General features: G+C 39.4%; 1 long non-coding RNA gene across 1 annotated transcript in view; it reads left to right on the top strand.

Annotated features, from left to right (window-relative positions):
- Nucleotides 1-19,200, top strand: part of LOC308500190 — a 58,836-nt gene that overhangs the window by 26,262 nt on the left and 13,374 nt on the right. Inside the window, exon 2 of the long non-coding RNA XR_013993700.1 lies at nucleotides 6,271-6,335. This is a non-coding gene — a long non-coding RNA (uncharacterized lncRNA). The remainder of the gene's footprint in view (nucleotides 1-6,270; nucleotides 6,336-19,200) is intronic.

Genomic DNA, 19,200 nt, shown 5'->3' with positions numbered 1-19,200 from the left:
AAATGGTCTTTTGGAGATACTATTACGTACTATATTCATTTAGCAGAAGACAAAGCTGTCATTTGAGGGAGGTGCCATTATCTTCCTCATTTTATAGATGAGGAAATGAAGCTCGAAAAAGTAATTCATCCAAAGTCATATAGCTAATAACTGGCGGAGTTGAAATTCAGACACTATGCTTCCAGAAAGCATACTGCCCAACACATATGAAAATTCCTAGTACATACCATGTTTCCCCAAAAATAAGACCTAACCAGACAACCAGCTCTAATGCTTTTGGAGCAAAAATTAATATAAGACCCAGTCTTATTTTACTATACGACCAGGAATAATATAATACCAGGTCTTATATTAATTTTTGCTCCAAAAGATGCATTAGAGGTGATTGTCTGGCTAGGTCTTATTTTCGGGGAAGCAGGGTATATAGTGAGCTGTAGTAAGTAATGACCATTTTAATGTATGAAGTGACTAATTGTAATAGCTCTGAATCGCTATTGCCAGGTCTATGGCACAGGAAGAGTCACTGCGCACCCCAATAGGCGCAGGGAGGCTGATCCATTTTTAGCTTGAATACAAATTGGAAGTAATTTTTCATACTAGACAGAGTTTAAAATCTCTATTTATTGCAAATTGGTAAAGGAGATAGATATTTTTATGTAGAAAAGAAGACACAGACTCAGAAATAGGTTATGTACTTAAATCTAAAAGAAAATTTAAAAGAAGAAAAGATGTTTCCAGTCAATAGAAGATGAAGAAAAGAATTAATGATACCCCAGAGATAAGAAAATAAACAAAGGACCTCAGAGCTGGAGAAAGTAGCCCCGTGGTGGTGAGGAGAACAATAAAGACTTGAGAAGCATCTATCATTCCAGTTCAGCATTTAATAACAGCCCAAAGCCCACAAATCCATTAATGTTGTGACGGATCTGTGCACTTGACACATGATAGGTGCTCGATATATGCTTGTCGAATTGATCTGACAATCTTTTAACGAGCTTAAGTTGAATTTCCAGTTAAAGGCACAAACATAACACACAAGGGAGAACAGGAAGGAAGACAGCAGTCTCAAAATTTTGGAGGCTGGAAAGCATATGGGTACTGACTTAGCAGACTAGAGAAAGCAATCCTAAACTGTCAGTGAGGAGAACAGAAACTCAATTTACATTGCAAAATCCCCCAAGACCCAGGTATCTCTGAAAGGTGAGCATGAAGATGGGGTTAAGCCTTCCCTGACAGTGTGTTAATGAAGAAATTATTCTTTATTTTCCCCCACTTTGCACAGCAACAGCCCTTGACCTTCTCAGCTCCCAGATTGTTGGCTGTCAACCAACATGCACCTGGCACAAAAATAGAAATCTTCTCTGGGGCAGAGGAAAGACCTAAGTTCCTGACATCAGGAAGTCCCCAAGGAATAGAACTAAGGTCTTGACATTGGTGAGCTCACAAGGAATAGACTCAGCTAGATCCCCCCGCAGTGAAGAGAACACTCAACAAACCACATGTACCTCCTCAGTTTCTAATCAGCTTTCTGGTGGACTTTTTTTTTTTTTTAATTAGTTCCAGGTGCACAAGACAAGGTACTACTTAGACGTTCATCATTTATATCCCTCACACTGTGGACGCCCCTCGCCCATCCCCCCATCCACTATCCCTCCGACATCGCACCGAGCCGTCACATTATACATATAAAATTATAGTTGGCATTCGCCATTGTTCAGTTTCAGGTGTACAGTACATTGATCAAGCATCTACATCTTCCCTGAGGTGGTCTCCCAAATGGGACACGTGTCCGTCAGATACCCTACAAAATCTTTACAACATTATTGATTACGTTCTGGTGGACAACTTTTTTTTTTTTGAGAGCCCACTGGCCCATGTGGGAATCGAACCGGCAGCCTTCGGAGTCAGGAGCACGGAGCTCTAACCGCCTGAGCCACCAGGCCGGCCCTGGTGGACACCTTTTGATTTGAGCAAACAGCCAGGGAATATCAGAAGCGCAAGGAAAGCTTCTGCTGTGATGGAGATGTTCAGAAAATAAGAGAAGTTGTTAGATTCACAAAAGAAGGACGTGGTGCTATGTTAAAACACTCAGAGAACAAAAAAACTTTTAGAAATGAAAATGATGATGAGCTACTAAGGGGATTTAGATTAAGTAGAAGGTAGATGCAGAAGGTAGATTTTAGGAAATATCCCAGAAAGTAAAATAAAAAGATGAAGATATAGAAAGGAAGAGAAAAAGGATAAAATTAAAAGACCAATCCAGAAGGTTGGATGCCTAAATAACAGATGGATTAAATGTGTGGATGAATTTCAGCAACTTTATCATAAATGGAAAAAGTAAATTTCAAATATTATACAGAATGATGTATTTATATAAAATTTAAAAATTTTTCAAAATCCTCTTGCATTCTATTCACGTATTAGTCATATTCTTTTTCTTTTCTTGTGGTTATCCTAAAGATTATAACTTGTATTGATGTACAAAGTCCAATATGAATTAGTATTTTTATCTCTTCCTGGATAATTTAGACTTTAAAACACCTAAATTCCATTTATCACTCCCTACTTATTTGCCATTGTTATCATGTATTTTAATTTTCTCTATGCTTTTAACTCCACAAACCATTATTACTGTTGTTTTCTGTAATTGATATTGAGTTGGTCTACCCACAGATTTATCTGGTGCTTTTTGTTGTTGTTGTTGTTTTCTCTTCATTTCTCTCTACATTTCTGAATTTCTCTGAATAATCCTTCTGCTTGATGAATATCCTTTAATTAATTTCAATTTTTGTCTGAAAATGTATTTCTTTTACTTCCTTTTTTGAGCATTTCTTTTTCTGGGAACAGAATTCTAGGTTGGGATTTATTTTCTTTTTCCACTTTAAAAATATTTTTCATTGTCACAGCTTCCACTGCTCCCGTTTACTATATGTTTCTTTGAAGACAGTGTGTTATTTTTCTGTTTTTCTCTTTCTCTTTGTCCTTGATGTTTTATAGTTGTACTGTGATAGTCTGTGTGTGTGTGTGTGTGTATGTGTGTGTGTGTGTTTCTCCTGCTTGTGATTTATAATATGACTTGAATCTGAGTTTGGCATATTTCATCACTTTTAGCAAAACTTAAATCATTATTTTTTCAAGTATTATTTTTGCCCAATTTTCCTTCTCCCCTACTGTGTTCTCAATATTTCTTACAGAAAGAAAGCTATAAGAAAGAACAGGAAAAAAAAATATTTCTTTATTTTCTTCTCTGTCTTGCTTCATGTAGGATGTTTTTATCCCATCTGTCTTCCAATTCATTGATTCTCTTTAAAACTGTGTTTAATCTGGTGTCAGATCTACTCATTGGGGTCTTAATGTAAGTTGTTGTTTTTAAGTTTTAGATTTTTTTCTATTCTCTCTTATAGCTTCCAATTTGTTTTAAAAAGTCTCTATGTTTTATTTCTTTGAACACATTAACCAAAATTATTTTAAAGTCTATGTTTCATAACTCCATTATCTTCATCCTCTGTTATTTGTTGTTTCTCTTGGTTTTTCATCATGTTGTTTTGTATTTGGTTATCCTGGTTTGAATGCCAGTCATTTTATATGAAAGCTTGTACAGATATTTTGAGGTCTAAGATGAGGTCTTCTTACTCTAGCAAAAATTTAAACTTCTTTCCAGAAGACTGCTAAAGGCATTGACAATATTGTATTCCTTAGAGGACTGAGAAAATTTCATCCGGGCTTCACTCTCTTTGAGGATGAGTCTAGTTCCACTTTACTCCTAGGATTTAGCTTTTCATTACCTCAACATAAAACCTGGGAGATATCCCAGACACCCTTTTACTTGGTGAGCACGGAACTGCAGTTTTGTCCTGTTGGACTTATGAGTCTATAGAAGCTTTGCTCAACTGTTCAGTCACCTCTTACAAAATCAGCAGATGGCTAAGGGGAATACACCCCAAATTCCTGGCTCACCTCTCTGGGTTTCTTCTCTAATGACCTTACAGATCTTTACTGTTTTGTTATCTCTCTGGTAATTTCAAACTGATTTTAAAAAATTATTTTTCTAACATATCAATTTGTTTTAGTGAAAAGGTTGGTCCTAATTACAAAATTTGTCATTAAAGTGAACTCCCAAAAGATACTTTTTATCTACTACCGTGTTTCCCAAAAAATAAGGCCTAGCTGAACAGTCAGCTCTAATGCATCTTTTAGAGCAAAAATTAATATAAGACCGGGTCTTATTTTACTATAAGATCGGGTACGATACGATACGATACGATACGATAACAATGCAATAACAATACAATACAAGACAAGACAATACAGGTCTTATATTAATTTTTGCTCCAAAAGATGCATTAGAAGTGATTGTCCAGCGAGGCCTTATTTTGGGGGAAACACGGTAGCTCTGTTTATCCCTATCTGTAGGAAGACGTATAGATGCAATGAAGTTATATAAAAATGAAAGTAAGCGAATGACAAATACATGATTCAGGACTATAGTTAAATCAGGTAAATGGAGACAGAAAGATGGGTTGTGGGTGGGGGAAGATGGTTAGATGTAGGTTATTTTCAAGACTCTCACTTTCGTTTCAGATGTCAGTTCAAGGGACCTAATTACATTGCTAAAAACAGCTAATTACATAAATACAAGAGGGCCATGCAGAGACCAATGATAAGTATACTCTGTCATGAATTATAATTAATCCATATCTGTGTACCTTAGATTCAATTAAAATAAGAATTTATGTAGGGAAAGAAATATAATCATAGTATATTATGTGGCACAAATGGAAGGAATAACATTTAATCAGTGTAAGTACTGAATGGTGATCTAACTGAAATTGTGATAGGGCCAAATTTGGGGATAGAAAGTGTGTATTTGTGTGGAGGAGCAGGAAGTAAAAGATAACTAAATCCTCATCTTTTTATACTGGGAAATTAATAGATAATGCCTAAAATGAAAAAGTCACAAAATACTCATGTTATTTAGAACCAAGAAAGTTAACCAGAGAATCTGCTATGAGAGTTCAAAATGGTTGCCTGGGGGGTAGTGGTGGGAGCGGTGGGGTTGAAGTTGACATTGCAAGTTTTTAAAGCTGTTTGATTCTTTAAACTGTTTATAAAATTCGCAACTGATAAAAATTAAAATTAAAAATAATAAAAAGGGGTTATCAGGCTAACTAAAATTAAAAGAAACATAATAGAAAATAATGGAAACTCATGCCTGAAGACATTTTTGCCTGAAACTCATCCGGTCAGTTGATCTATTATTTCAACCGATTGGTTTTCAGCCTATTCCTTTGCCATTTTCCATATGGCAAAGGCATACTGTGCCTACTTTTAACTTTTTTTGAAAAAAAGAGAAAGCTGAAAAGAAGTACATGCTGTTCACTTGCATGAATTCTTACCGTGTTTCCCTGAAAATAAGACCTACCCTGAAAATAAGCCCCAGTTAAGATCGTCAGCCAGACGGACGCATTTAATATGTTATGAGGATGCTCTAGAAGGTGACATGACTGTATTTGAATAAATGTAGATTGTTGTACATGAGAAAATAAGACATCCCCTGAAAATATGCCCTAATGCGTCTTTTCGAGCACAAATTAATATAAGACCTGGTCTTATTTTCGGGGAAACACAATATTAGATTGATGACCATAGCGTGCAGCCCTGAAATTCTGAAAAGAGATTCAACTTTTATTTGGGAATCATGAGATATAAAAACAGCTGAGATATTGTTCTGCTTTAAAGAAAAAACTCCAAACAATAATTGAAAACTTACAATTTGATAAAAAGAAGTCTAGAAAAATATTGTGCAAATGATGTGACATTGCTGAAAATAAAACTGAGAATTTCTGCAAAACTGCCGAAAAATTCTGTTCTACTCTTCAGATGGAAAATACTCTTTTGTTCAGGCATGTTTAGTAGTTACTGAAGCTGAATTTCTGGCACTATGTCTGTTAGCCACAGACGGTGTGTTTTCTAATTACTGTATATCAAACCTGTCCCTCATACAACTGTCCAGATGCTAGATGTAAGGATGAGGCACCCTTTAGAAGCTACCTTCTTTGGCCACTAGGCTTACTAGTCTTAGTGAAACAAAAGGTGTTTACAATAACAGTAAAAGCTGAGTTTGCCAGAACGTTTCTTCTTGCTTTACTTTAACTTTGCTAAGGCTAAAATGGGAATAATCATTCTAGTTTACTTATTAGAGTGACTCCAAAAAACAATTAAGATGATTGTCTTTGATAATCTTTTCTTTCTTCCTTTTTTTTTTTAAAGGACTGTTTGATTGCTGCATATTACGATAAGCACAAAGGAAAAGTGAAGTTGAGTTTCATATCAAGGTAAGAAAAGGATGGTTTCAGCTTTTCAGCGTACAATCTACATGAGTAGGTGTCACTTAACTAAAAGGAATGAACCATGTGTATTATATAAATAAGCACATACATACTTTTAAATCTTGTGATATTTACTAGATACTTGTTATCTGCTAACTCTGTGTAAAATACAAAATATGTGTATGTTTTTGTGTTGACATATCCACAAAGCCCTACTTCAGGATTTTAGGTATAGCCAGAGAACCAACTACATTGAGCTCCCAACCAAAGGAAATGAATATAGAACATACTTTGCCAATGCCATAAGCAATGAGTTGACAGGCCCCATGACATTTTTTGGTGACATGTTTTGAGTGACCACATTTTAAGTTACAAGGCTTACCGACCTCATGGCCATAAAAAGTTCTAACACTCCCACCCTATTAGATATTGCATTTATATCTAGCTTATTCATCTGCCTCTGCATTGGGTAACTAGGGAAATAATGATGTCACTGCTCAGCGTGGTACTTAGTAACTTCTCTGTTTAGGCTCTCGGTTTCAGAAGCCTACAGTTATTTAATAAATCTCACCTCCACCTCTGTAATAGATTCATACAACTTTGTGTAAGGAGAAACCGTATCATTCTGTTGAATGCATTGTTTGGAGGTAAATGTATTTTCTAAACTGTTCTGTTTCTGAAAAAATCATCTGTGCATTTGTAGGAGGAGTTTTTTTATGGACATTGACAACACTGAGCCAGTTGTGTGACCCGAATTAAACGTCTCCCCTTGGACCACGCTCTCCTTTGAGCAGCTGTCCTTCGGCTGGCCATTACTGCCACCGTCCTTCACTGCCACCTTGCTGTTTATTTGAGAGGCTAGATTGCTGTCTTACTCTTCTTCCTTGTGATCTTTCCAGCTCCATCATGTGGGTAGCAAAGAGTTGTTAGAAATAAATTGTATCTGACGTAACCCTGGATCTTTAAAAAGCCACCTGCCCTGAAAATAGGATAGAAACGAGTTAGCCGTCTTTCCAATGAAATAAATATATGGACACTCAGTACAACTCAGCAGTCACTTGCCTAATATGTTTGTGTTCTTAGTTTCCAAAATTATTTCACTCCTCTTCTTTTCCCAAACTTACTACACCCGCTAGTTTTCCCCTCAGATTTTAACCTGACAATATAATTCACTGAGAAAATAGAAGCAACCAGACATAAATTTCATTATTTCCCCACCATCTAAACCATCAAACCTACCCACCTCCATACCTGTGTCTGTACTCTGTCTTCCCTCTGCTGCTAGGAATGAAAGCCCAACCCTGACACTTTGGCTTAAGATCCTGCCTCCTCTCATTCTCAATTTTCCTCTCTCTCTCTCTCTTGCATGAGCTTTCCCCTTTCTGCTGGACAGTCTCATCATCCCCATGGTCTACTGTCTCCTTGTTTTAAAAAGCCTTTCTTTCCATACCACTCTAGCTACTGACCCATTTCTCTTCTCCCAGTCACTGGCAAATGTGATGGCTTTCAAAAGGAGAGAGGAGTCAGTTGTGTTGGATGCCGCTGAGAGGTCAAGGCTTCCTAGGATTTGGACCACTGAGAGAGCATCTACAATTCACTGTCTCCATTTCCACATCGCCTGTTCTCTCCACCTTCCCCTGATTGAGCTTCTGCCCCAATACTCCACTGAAACTGCTCTTGTCAGGGTCCTCAAGAATCCCACCTGCCATATCCTGTGGCCTCTTAACCTCTTGGCAACATTCAGTACAATCGAGTCCTCTCTCCTTGACATTTTGATTCTCCCAGAAGCAGAGCCTGAGACAAAGACTTGTGTGCAGGTGATTTGTTTGGGGAAAGATTCCAGGGCGCTGCAGTGAGAGATCACAGAGAAGGAGAGAAAGCCCACAAGGTTGTGTCACAGAGTTGGACTCGGCTGTAGGAAACGGGCACAACTAGTGCTTGATCCAGAAGACCCTGATGTATAAGACCCTAGAGAAGCTTACAAAATGTGCCTCAGAACTGGTCTGAGGGATAAAAAGGGAAGCATGTATCCATCGGATCTCACCCCCATCGCTCAGGAGTCGGGCCCCACAAGTGTTACCTTCCCAGTCCCAGCTCGTGCAGAAGTGCCAAGTAGCTTCCTGAGGTAAAATCCTGCCAATTTCAGCTGCTGTCTTCTAATTGGCCTGCTGTGCTTTCACTGGATTCCTGTAGGCAGTTTTGAGATCTGTTCTCATATCAGGCAAATACACTATAGCTTCTCCTTGCACAGAGGCTGACACCAGGCAAATCTTGTGGTGGTTGTTGGTTTGTTCCCACCCACTTGCATTTTGGGGTTCTTAGAGATACCCTGTCAGCAAGGTTGGGTGTAAATGGAGTCCATGGATTTGGGGCTTCACCCTGTTTTTATGTAGGGATCTGGTTTTCAAAACCATTCCATCCTCCTGTAACATTCTCAAAGAACTTGTAATTTTAGGCAGTAAATCAGCCAAATCTTTGTTTGAGTCAACTATTTTATTTCAGATGACAAAACTATCTTGGGTGTACCAACATGATCAAATTTTTCTTTTACAAGAGTGAAACAAAATGCATGTCTGCTTTTTGCTAAACCAAACTTCTGTGTCTCTCTTCTTGGAGCCCTATCAAAAATGACATCACAGCATGGAGTATTGCTCCTAATTTAACACATTTCGAGTGATTAGATCATATAAATGGAAATGTTAGAGAAGTGATTGCGATCTTTGTAAATCATTGTGTTAAAATATGTGGTTTCATTTAGTGCATTGATATTGTAAGTAAAGTTCAGTTTCTGATTTCATACACAAGTGTTAATGAATAGGCACATTTACCTACTGATTAAATAAAAAATAGCGTCCCACGTTGATGATTGAACAAACCACGGCCTTAGAGAATTATTACTTAAACCTTTACCTGGCATTCTGCTCAACTTTCCGTGTGATTTATTTCATAACTGATTTACCCATGGCTTTAAAGCAATATTCACCCAGAAATGTTTAACATAATTTAAGATTCCTGTGCCAGGCCACACTGTAGAATTTTTTAAGAACATAACACATCATGTTTCTAATATTTTTATTGTTGAAGAGATAATATCCAGTAGAATTTATTTTTACTTAGACTTTCTCATTCTAAATAAAAGCATAAAAATACCTTTTAAAAAATAATTAAAATGCCATTATAGATTGAAGATGAATTAACAGAGGAATGGATAGATGTATACATACATGGTGAAACAAGTATAGAAAAATGTTAATGGTAAAATCTCTATTATATTTATTTATTATAAAATTCTTTCAACTTTGTTGTATGCTTGAAAATGTTTATAATAAAATATTAAAGAGAATACCATCATAAACATAAAAACTCTAAGAGAAGTAGGAAACATCTTGGGTTTCATTCTAGAATTTCCTTATTTAAAAGCAAACAAACTTTGTAAGCTAGAAGAATTATACTTTGAAATTTTCTCCAGTGTGTATTTAAGCACATTTTAATAACTTTCCTAAAAGAAGAATTTCTTAAAAACAGGTTGTATCTGTTCTTCTTTATGGAAGTCCTCTATCCAAAATAGTTTCAGGAAGAAGGTTTTCTTGATACAAGCTTAAAATAAAAACCAAATTAAAAAAAAATGTTTGAACTGAGTGCCAGAGATGCTAACGTAGACAGCACTTCCTCCCGCACCCTCACACACCCCACAGGGCTTTGCTTTTTCACTGGAACAGAAGGGATGTGTTTGGTTAAGGGCATAGGCTGCAAGAAGCTTTTAAAGGGATGATGTCAGCTTTGCCACCTGCCCTTAGAAATGAGTTTTAACCCTCAGGATTAGAAAAATAAAGACAAGAACCAGACCTCCGGAAACTTTGGGCACAAGAAGAGCTGCTTTGGGGCCCGCATGTCAGGGTCCAGAAAGTGCAAGTGGAGGCCATTCTGCCGTTTTTCATGGAAGCCAGGTCAGCGGTGGCATCTTGACGGCCAGCCGTTTGCGGAATAGCCCAAAGCAGCATCCTCGGAGTGGACATTGTTGATTCTCAGAGTGACAGCCTTCAGCAATGGGATTCATTCAACTAAATTCCTGGCCAGTGGGGAAGAATGGGCGAGGAAAAGGTGGCGGGCGCCCCATGAGACTCCATGACAGATTAACCAGCAGACACAGACGAGGCTCCCTTTGGTGGCTGACAGAAACAAATTAGATATACTTTGAGCAGTTTATCGTTTGGGAATAAGTTCCCTAAAAGCAGAGCCTGAGGTGCGAATTTTTATCCAAGTGATTGATTTGAGAACTGTTCTCAGAAGGGCACGAGGGAAGCCAGATGGGGCAGGGGAAAACAGCCACTCGAGAATGAGGTCTCAGCTGGATGGTAGCTTCAATCAGACCTCACCCTGAAGCTCTGGAGGGTAACTAACTTCTCACAATTGGTCCCGCTTTGAGGCAAGGAGGCTAGTTTCTGGAGTCTGTATATCAGCCAGTCATTGACTGCAGTTTAACCAATGGAACAGTGGAGGGTGGATCAGCCTTCCCAATGAAGAGGCTCCTGAGGGCAGTTCTTTGGAGAAAAGGGAAGCTGTGCCCTGTTAAAATCCAAACCAGAGTAGGGGAGGCCTGGCATCAAGAGCACCAACCCTGCTGCTCTATTCCTCTTTGGCAGGTGGGCGTCTCGGAGTTATTGTAATTTAGGTCTAAATGTAAGTGTGACCCTATCTTATAGTCATAGGCTGTGAGGCCAGCTGGATTAACCAAATATTGATCTTAGAATAGCTTTAAGCATGTAGACTAATCAAAATGTTCCCGAGATAAGGGCCAAAAATGGATTAAGTGTTTCTCCTCTTGGGACTATACCTGATTAATCTATAACATTTATAAGCTCCATACTCGTGATTAGATAATTTTTTATAATATCAATAAGTACCAATAGTGTAAAAAGAGAATTTGATTCACTTAGTTTCCAGGAAATTCAGTCCTGTTTCTGCCACTTCTGTGGCTTCAGCCAAGTCTTTAAACCTCTCTGGGACTATGTAAGATAAGGGACAGTTGACATTTGCTACACCCTTATTAAGATTTTGTTTATGATAGCTATGAGGTAAGAGGGAGCCATTGAAAGTCCTCATAGGCCAATAAGTTTAAAATGTCTTTGAGAAATGTGAACCCCAGTAACTCCATGTGTACCGCCTGCAGGAATGAGAAGAAAAGAGACACACTAGAAGGCTGGCACAATATTTCGGGCTTGAAATAGATAGTAAGACCTGCCCATCCTCCTCCTCAAACCAGACAGGCTAAAGTCCCCTGCAGAACTCTCTCAAAGCACCTTGCAATTACATGTTCCATGTTCATTTTATTCACTAAGTTTTACTTTGCAGAAGGGCAAGAAGCATGCCTGTTCATTCATCACTGCATACCCAGAGCTGGACAAATACTTGCTGAATAAATGAGGGGTTTGAATAAAATAAAGCAATGTAGCTTAGTTCAGTTAATAGCGGCCCTGAAAAAAAAGACAAGTCTTGATATCTGCTGGAGGGAAGGAGTCACAAGTAACTGTAAAGCTTTGAACCTGAGAGAACAATAGTCAAGAAGTTGTAAGGCTTAGAATATTCGTTTTCTGTTGCTGCAAAATGAATTACCTCAACCGATTGGAGTAAAGCAATACACAAGTTCTGTGGATCAGCCGTCTGGGCACAGCTTATGTGGATCTTCTGCTCAGGGCCCCACAAGCTGTAATGAAGGTGTCAGCCAGGGCTGGTGTTCTCATCTGGAACGTGTCATCCAAGTCATTCAGAATTCAGTTCTTGGTGATGATAGGCCTGGGGCCCTCAGCTGTCCTGTCCCAAAGCAGTTCACAAGAGAGTCATTTGCTTCTTGAAGGAAGAAGAGTGTCCTTCTTGCTTCGAGCCTTTTCTTTCAGGGAAGGCCTATACCCTCTTTTAACGATCTCACCTGATTAGCTCAGGCCCAGCTAGGATAATTTCCCCTTTGGTTAACTCAGTCAACTGATTAGGGACCTTAATAACATCTGCTCAGTTCCTTCACCTTTGCCATATTCTGTTGGCTAGAAGCAAGGCACAGGCTCCACCCACACTGGAGGGAAGAGGATGGCACAGTGTGCGTACCAGGGGCAGGAATCACAGGGAGCCATCTTAGAATTTGCAGACCACACAAGTCAGGTCTGTCCGTGTCAGGTTTGTGTGTTCGTGGGAGACACGAAGCTAACTGTGGGTGAAGAGTCCAAGCTGGACTTGTGGGTTTGACATAGTTGATGCCATGAGAGAGGAGAGCAAAGCAGCAGAGACACTCTTGGTTTGGGGAAGATGTTTACTATTTAGGGAAGAAAAGGCCTAAGCAAAGTAGAGAAAGATCAGCAGAATACAGGAGAGGAACTAATAATGAACTGTCACATAAGCAAGACGGAATTTCAAGAGCTGGGTGATTAATAGAGTTGAATGTGGAAACCCTCAAGGAGAATGTTGGTAACACCATTTATTTGACTATGCAGTGACGTTGGAGAAAACTTGTGGTGGAGTCGAGAGGCTGTCAGGAAAATGGGGCAGGGGATGTTGAAGTTGTAGGAGAGGAATGTTCAGTCCCAGCCTCTGAGAGCTCCCACGTTAGTCTCAGGCAGGGCTGTGCCCTGAGGGACTGCGTCTAGAAGAGAATGAGCTTTCCCAGGCCTTTTTCAGTCTAACTCTGCTTACACAGCTTTCAATGAATTTTCATTCTGGGATGTAGGAGGTAGCCCCACAGTTTGCATTTAGTCTGTTTGGGGCTCTTCTGGACAAGACAAAATGAGACTTTCAGCAGAAAATACGAGTAATCTACCAATTGGGGTAAATCAGAGGTATGGAGTCTTTCTGCTCTCTGAATGAGTAAAAACGGACTCTCCATCTAGTTCTGTGAGTTGAATTTTTAATGATGAGTAAAAATCTTTGCTTGGTTTCTTTTTGGCCAGGCCTCATTTCTTTCAAGCCAGGAGCCCAGCTGCCCTAGCTGTTTTGCAGAAATCAAGTAGAATTCTGAGGAAATGAAATAGTAGGAAGGATTAAGCAATTTTTGGATCCAAGACAGATATTCTGAGGCCCTTGAAATAACCAGCATTGAAAGGGGGTATCATTAATCAAGGGCAGGATTGCCATATAGAAGTTAAATTTAATTCTAATGTTACCAATCCATAAGCGAGACTATTTTTCTTTATGGCGTCCCAGGATTGCATCCCGCCTTCTCTCCTTTCATTCAAAAGATCACCCTGAAATAATTGTTTTATCATGAGACCTCTATAGCTAACAAAGACTAACACAAAAACTACCATCTGATTCTATCCATGTGGCAGGAATATTGTTCGTATTGTTCAACTTTCTTGTATCTTACTTTCACTATCAGTTACAAATATTTACTCCCATGACAAAGCAATTTGCGTATTTTCACCATCCATTTTCTTTCTTTATTATTTATCCCATGTTAAAAATTCCTGGATATAAATACTATACATAGAAAAATAGGATGAAAATGTAGATCTCTAAGAGTTTATTTTTTTTCTATTTTTTTTCTAAGAGTTTATAATCATCTCTGCAGCCCACAGTTGTTCATCTAACATTTTAAATAGATTTTTCCATCTTTCTAAACCAATGGGGTAAGTACTCTGCACACTGTTGTAAAGTGGATTTCATGGCTCCCTGGGCTTTTCTGTCCTTAACTTTGCAATATATGTAATTTGATTAAAAATTTGGCTGGTCAGAGTAAGGAGAAATAGAGGGAAATTGCTCTTAACGGAATCTCCAGTGTGCCTGGGATTATAATTGAAGCAGAAATGAACATCTTTCTCTGTAGCAAGTTCAAAAAGGGCTTTGTTCCATTTTCACATTGGAGATCATCTGTTATTGTAACCTAGACACCTAAACCCACTCCAGATTCAGAATGTGCCATTTATAAACACGCATGCCAAGTTTCAAATGCCCTTTTTGAATGTTTGCATATAATTTGAAGCTTGCAATGCCAAAGTAAAATACAGTTTCCATTGTATTGCATTACCCACACCGCATGTGAGCTGCATCTCTTCTCTGACATTGCTTGAATAGACGAAGCATAGTTTGACTTTGTTCAAAAAAAGGAATGTTTCTCAGCTCAACTGAAATGATTGCTAGGTATAAGCTGCCAACTTCATTTTCCCCCTGAAGAAATGTACATTTTTCCCTATTATAAAATGTACTCATAATAGAAATGAGACAGTTCCCAAGAGTGTGGTTATCCAAAGGTAATCTCAACTCAATCTGATTAGAGGCAAGTGGCTCATGCCTCAGAATGCTCCAGGGTATGATTATTTTATGATAACCATACTCTGTATCATGTCTTATTGATTAACTAATAAAGCGTCAGCATTGCTATTTAGAAGAAAAGCTGAGAAACCGAGGGGATAACTGGTTTTAGAAAGGAAGTGATTCTTTCAAAAGACCCAAACTACCTCTTGTGTCACCTTTTTATAATTTTAGGTGGAGCATGAAAGTCATCAATTGTCTCTTTCAGTATCTCTTTAGTGATCATTCATTTGCTAAATCTAATGCATTTATTTATATTTAAATGTACCCTAAATTGTTACGTCTCTCTGTTGTGAGAGCAGAATGACATTCCTTTACAGAATGCTTTGTTTTGTTCCCACCATCCAGTTCCCTTCATTGCACAGGTCCAGGGAGATATAGATAGAACCTAAAAAATACAGTAACCAGCTTGCCGATGAAAGCCATATGCCGATAATATTACCCAGCATTGGAGTGAGAAGAGCATGTGACTAGCAGGCAAGTGTCTTGCACCTAGAATAGCATTTGGTCTCTAACTAGGAGTGTGTCCCTTAGCACATAAGTCCAACATTCAGCACCCACAGTATCCTTATCTCCCCCAAAGGCTGTGACCACATACCTATAAAAAAGGTGGGGTGAGGGAATCGAAGCAACCACCTTAGGTGATTCAATTTAACAACTTCTTTTGTCATACTTACTTTATGTTTTCATTGCAAATAGAAGTTTATGGCCTAAATTACCAACTCATTGCCTCAGTATTCCATTTCCTCTTACTGTATAGACACAGCTAATATATCCAAATTGAAAAATGTTCTACAAGTAATAATGTCCAACCGTAGTTCTTGGTAATGTATCTTTTTTTCTAATCAAATTTAACTCCCCGTGAAGTATAATCTAGTCACTTCTATAATAACTGGTCAAGACGCACTGGGTGCTGGTGTTGGAGATCTCTCTCCCTCCTCAGTCCATTTCCTTGGCTATGCATTATTGATGTGGGCTGAATAGAAGAACACTTTGAACAGATATATACATAGGGTTAGTTTAATTTATACATGTCTGCTTTTAGTATGCCACTATTCACAGAGCTTGGGGTATTTTTATCTTCAAAATCCGAATCAGCTAGAATGGAATTTATCTGAATTTCCCAAAGAACATTTTACCAGACCTTCTACCTGTAAGATCTAAGTTTAATGTTTGCCACAGAAACCATCTGAACTGTTTTCAAAAGGACCTTAAAACCGATCAAATTAGTTAACATACATCTTCTATTAACCTGATGCTGTTTCTCTCCCTTTTAAAAGCAGTATTTTAATGCTCATCTCCCTTTTCTCCTATGATAGTGCTTTTTTTTTTTCCTCTTCTTCCACCTCCCTCCACTTTCACTCCCCCCACACTCCGGTTCAAGCCGTTGTTTTCTCAGTCTGGTTGTGTAGGACACAGCTCCCTGGCCCAGGCTGGTGTTATGAGACTGGCCCCCACTGAGGCAGTCTGTCGGCTGCTCTCAGCAGCCTCACGCCAACCTCCAACCTCCAACCCCCAACCTCCAGCTGCTCACAGCAGCCCCGCTCCAGGGAGAGCTGTTGTTCACAATCTGAGCTGTAGAGGGCGCAGCTCACTGGCCCACGTGGGAATCGAACCGGGAACAAACCGGTGATTTCAGCGTTAGGAGCACGGCGCTCCAACCACCTGAGCAACCGGGCCAGTCCTGGCCCCGCTTTTTTTTTTTTTTTTTTTTTTTAATTAGACCTTTTGTTTGTGTTGTTTCTGCTGGGTGGATACCATCCTTCTGAGTTATCGTTGACAATCTTGCTAAGCAGGATATGAGGACTGACTTCTAGGCTCTCAGAATGAAGGGAACATGGAAGCCCCAAAGACTGATGATGGCATTTGTCCTAAGGAGAGTTGAACAAGAAGACTGTCCCCACTTTATTCCCCCAGAGAGTAGAGAGCCTGCTACTTCACTGGTTCTCCCTTCTCAGATATTAGTGGATCCTATGATCCTCATGCTTTTCAACATAGATGAGGGATGATTGATGTTCACATGCTTTTTCTCTTCTTGTACTTACTTAAGGCTTTTACTGTTTTGTTTATTCGGGATTTTTTGTTTGTTTGTTTGTGGTTTTTTTTACAATGAGGAATGGAAATAATTTAGGTATATGAAAACATGTAAGACGTTGTGTGTCCTCCTGTCTTATCTTCTCATGTCTGTGTCTCCGCTGCTCCCTTTGGCTGTGTAGTTTAGTAATTCCTTGTTGAAGTCGGCATGGACCAAGTTATGCTGCAGTAACAAACAACTGTAATATTGTAGGGTCTTCAAATAACAAGATTTATTTTTCATTCTACAAAGAAATCAGGGCTCAGGAGGATAGTCTCTGCCCCCCTCTAGGACCCAGGCTACCAGAAGCATTGCTGTGCACTACAGCAGAGGGCAAGCGGGCTCTGGGCTTCTTGCACTGATCACAAGTGTCCTGGCCCAGAAGTGATACACGTCACCAACAAGATACCCATCCAACAAGGATTGCTCTCGGGGGGTAGACAGTGCAGGGCTGTCGTGGGTCTGGAGTGACGGAGGGATGGAAACACTTAGTGAACAGCAGAAATGACTCTCATAGGCCCTCAACTAAAACAATAGAGACACCTATTCCCAGCTTATGAAGGAGCGCATCAGCGCCTTCTCCCACATTACCCAATAAACCTTTACCACACCTCAAAACCTCGGATTAGGGATACTGTCATCAAACTTTACAGCTCAAGGATAGATTCATTAGGTTTCTATTGCTCCACGAACTCAGTGGCTGAAAGCACGATGTATTTATTATCTCCCAGTTTCCGTGGTTTGGAAGTCTGGGTGTGAGTTAGCTGGGTGTTCTGCTCAGGGTTCCATCAGACCGAAATCAAGGTGTCTGTCACCAAGGCTCAATCCCATCTGAGGCTTGGGTTCTTCTTCCAATCTTACTGGTTGTTGGCGGAATTAAGTTCCTTGCAGTTGTTGAAGTGAAGTCCCAGCTTCTTCATGGCTGTTGGTCAGAGACATTCTCAGTTCCTAGAGGTCACCCTCAGGCCCTTGCCACACAGCCTCCTCTAAAAGCAGTTCACAACATGGTGGTTTTCTTCTTCAAGGCCCGCAGGAGAAATCTCTCTCACTTCGAATCACGCTGATCTCTTATAAAGGCTCTTCTGATTAAGTCAGGCCCATCCAGGATCATCTCCCTTTTGATTAACTCAAAATCTACTAATTAAGGATATTAATTATGTCTAGAACCCCGTCTGTCATATAACATAATTATGGAAGTGATAACCCATTTACAGGTTCCTCTCACACAACGGGGAGGCGATTACACAGAGTTATACACCAGGGGCAGGAATTGTGTTTGCCATCTTAGAATTCTGGCAGCACAGACACAGAGGCCACATCTGTGCAATTAGAAACCAGTGCTAAAGCTGGTTATGTTTAGGATCATCATAATACCTGGCCTCACAGAAAAACGTGTTGGATTGTTCAGTGAATCAACATTTAAAACATAAAAAGGAGAGAGGGAGGGAGGGAAAAAAGAGAGGAAGGGAAGAAAGAACAAAGAAAACTGATGTAAAATGACTTCCAAGTAGAGAGGGCCAGGAGGCAGTGGGGGAGCCATTTGTGAATCAGATCAGCCTCCCAAATAAATGCTAAACTTCCCATTTATTCTCAAGTGTCACACTGTCTCTTCAGTACAGGTAAGTGTGGCCCTTATCAATGACCTTTGCTGGTGTCTCTCATTGTATCTCCTTTATAGTATAGCATTTCTTTGTAAGGTTTACTGTCAAGGAACTTACTGCATTATTCTTTTCTGTGGAGAAGAACTCTGCTTCTTGCTCAACTCCCTAAGATGGCTTGTTATTCTATAATATGTACAGTATTGCCCAGAAGTAATTTTCCTTTTAATTTTGCCCACAGGGTGGAAAATTAAGGTTGAAATATAAGTTTATTTTTGTTTTTCCTAGAAGAGGTGACAGTGTAGTTTCTCTTGCCTGTTTTTCAACAAGCATAAAAATGTTGTTTTGGCTACAGCGATTGACTCCTTCCTCCTATCTTGCAAAAGTTTTAAGTAGACAGTCTCCTGCCCTTGTTTGTGCCCCTGAGGCCCATTCTAGGGTCTTGTGGGATGGAGGGGGTTTCCTCCCAGATCCTTTGTGACCTGGTTTTTCTACCTGTCACCATTCTCAGATACGCCTTTGCACAATCTTTCTCTTTTTCTAATTGGAAACGCTTATTCCTGATCTCTCTGTAACACTTCTGCCCAGGAAATACCAGCTGTTTGTACTGAAGAAAGGAAGATGCCCTCACACAGACCTGAGCATCGATAGGTTTGATTTCTCTTTGGCCCGGAGTAGAAACACTGACCAAGGGAGACTCTGTACCTTTTAGGAGACTTTCTCTTCAGTTTTGTAAATCCATTCCAATGTGATAAAGAATTTGTAGAACTTCAATAATAAAGAACTATTAGGATGGTCTGTTAGGTTCACTTTTACAGATGTTTTCTTCTGTTTACATTTAATATCATGTTGTGACCATTACCTAAGATAAACGAATTTGATGGAAAAAGTGTTTTGTTTTGTT

This window comes from Rhinolophus hipposideros, assembly GCF_964194185.1.
Source record: "Rhinolophus hipposideros genome assembly, chromosome: 7".
Lineage (NCBI taxonomy): Eukaryota > Metazoa > Chordata > Mammalia > Chiroptera > Rhinolophidae > Rhinolophus > Rhinolophus hipposideros.
This window is presented reverse-complemented; position numbering and strand designations above follow the sequence as displayed.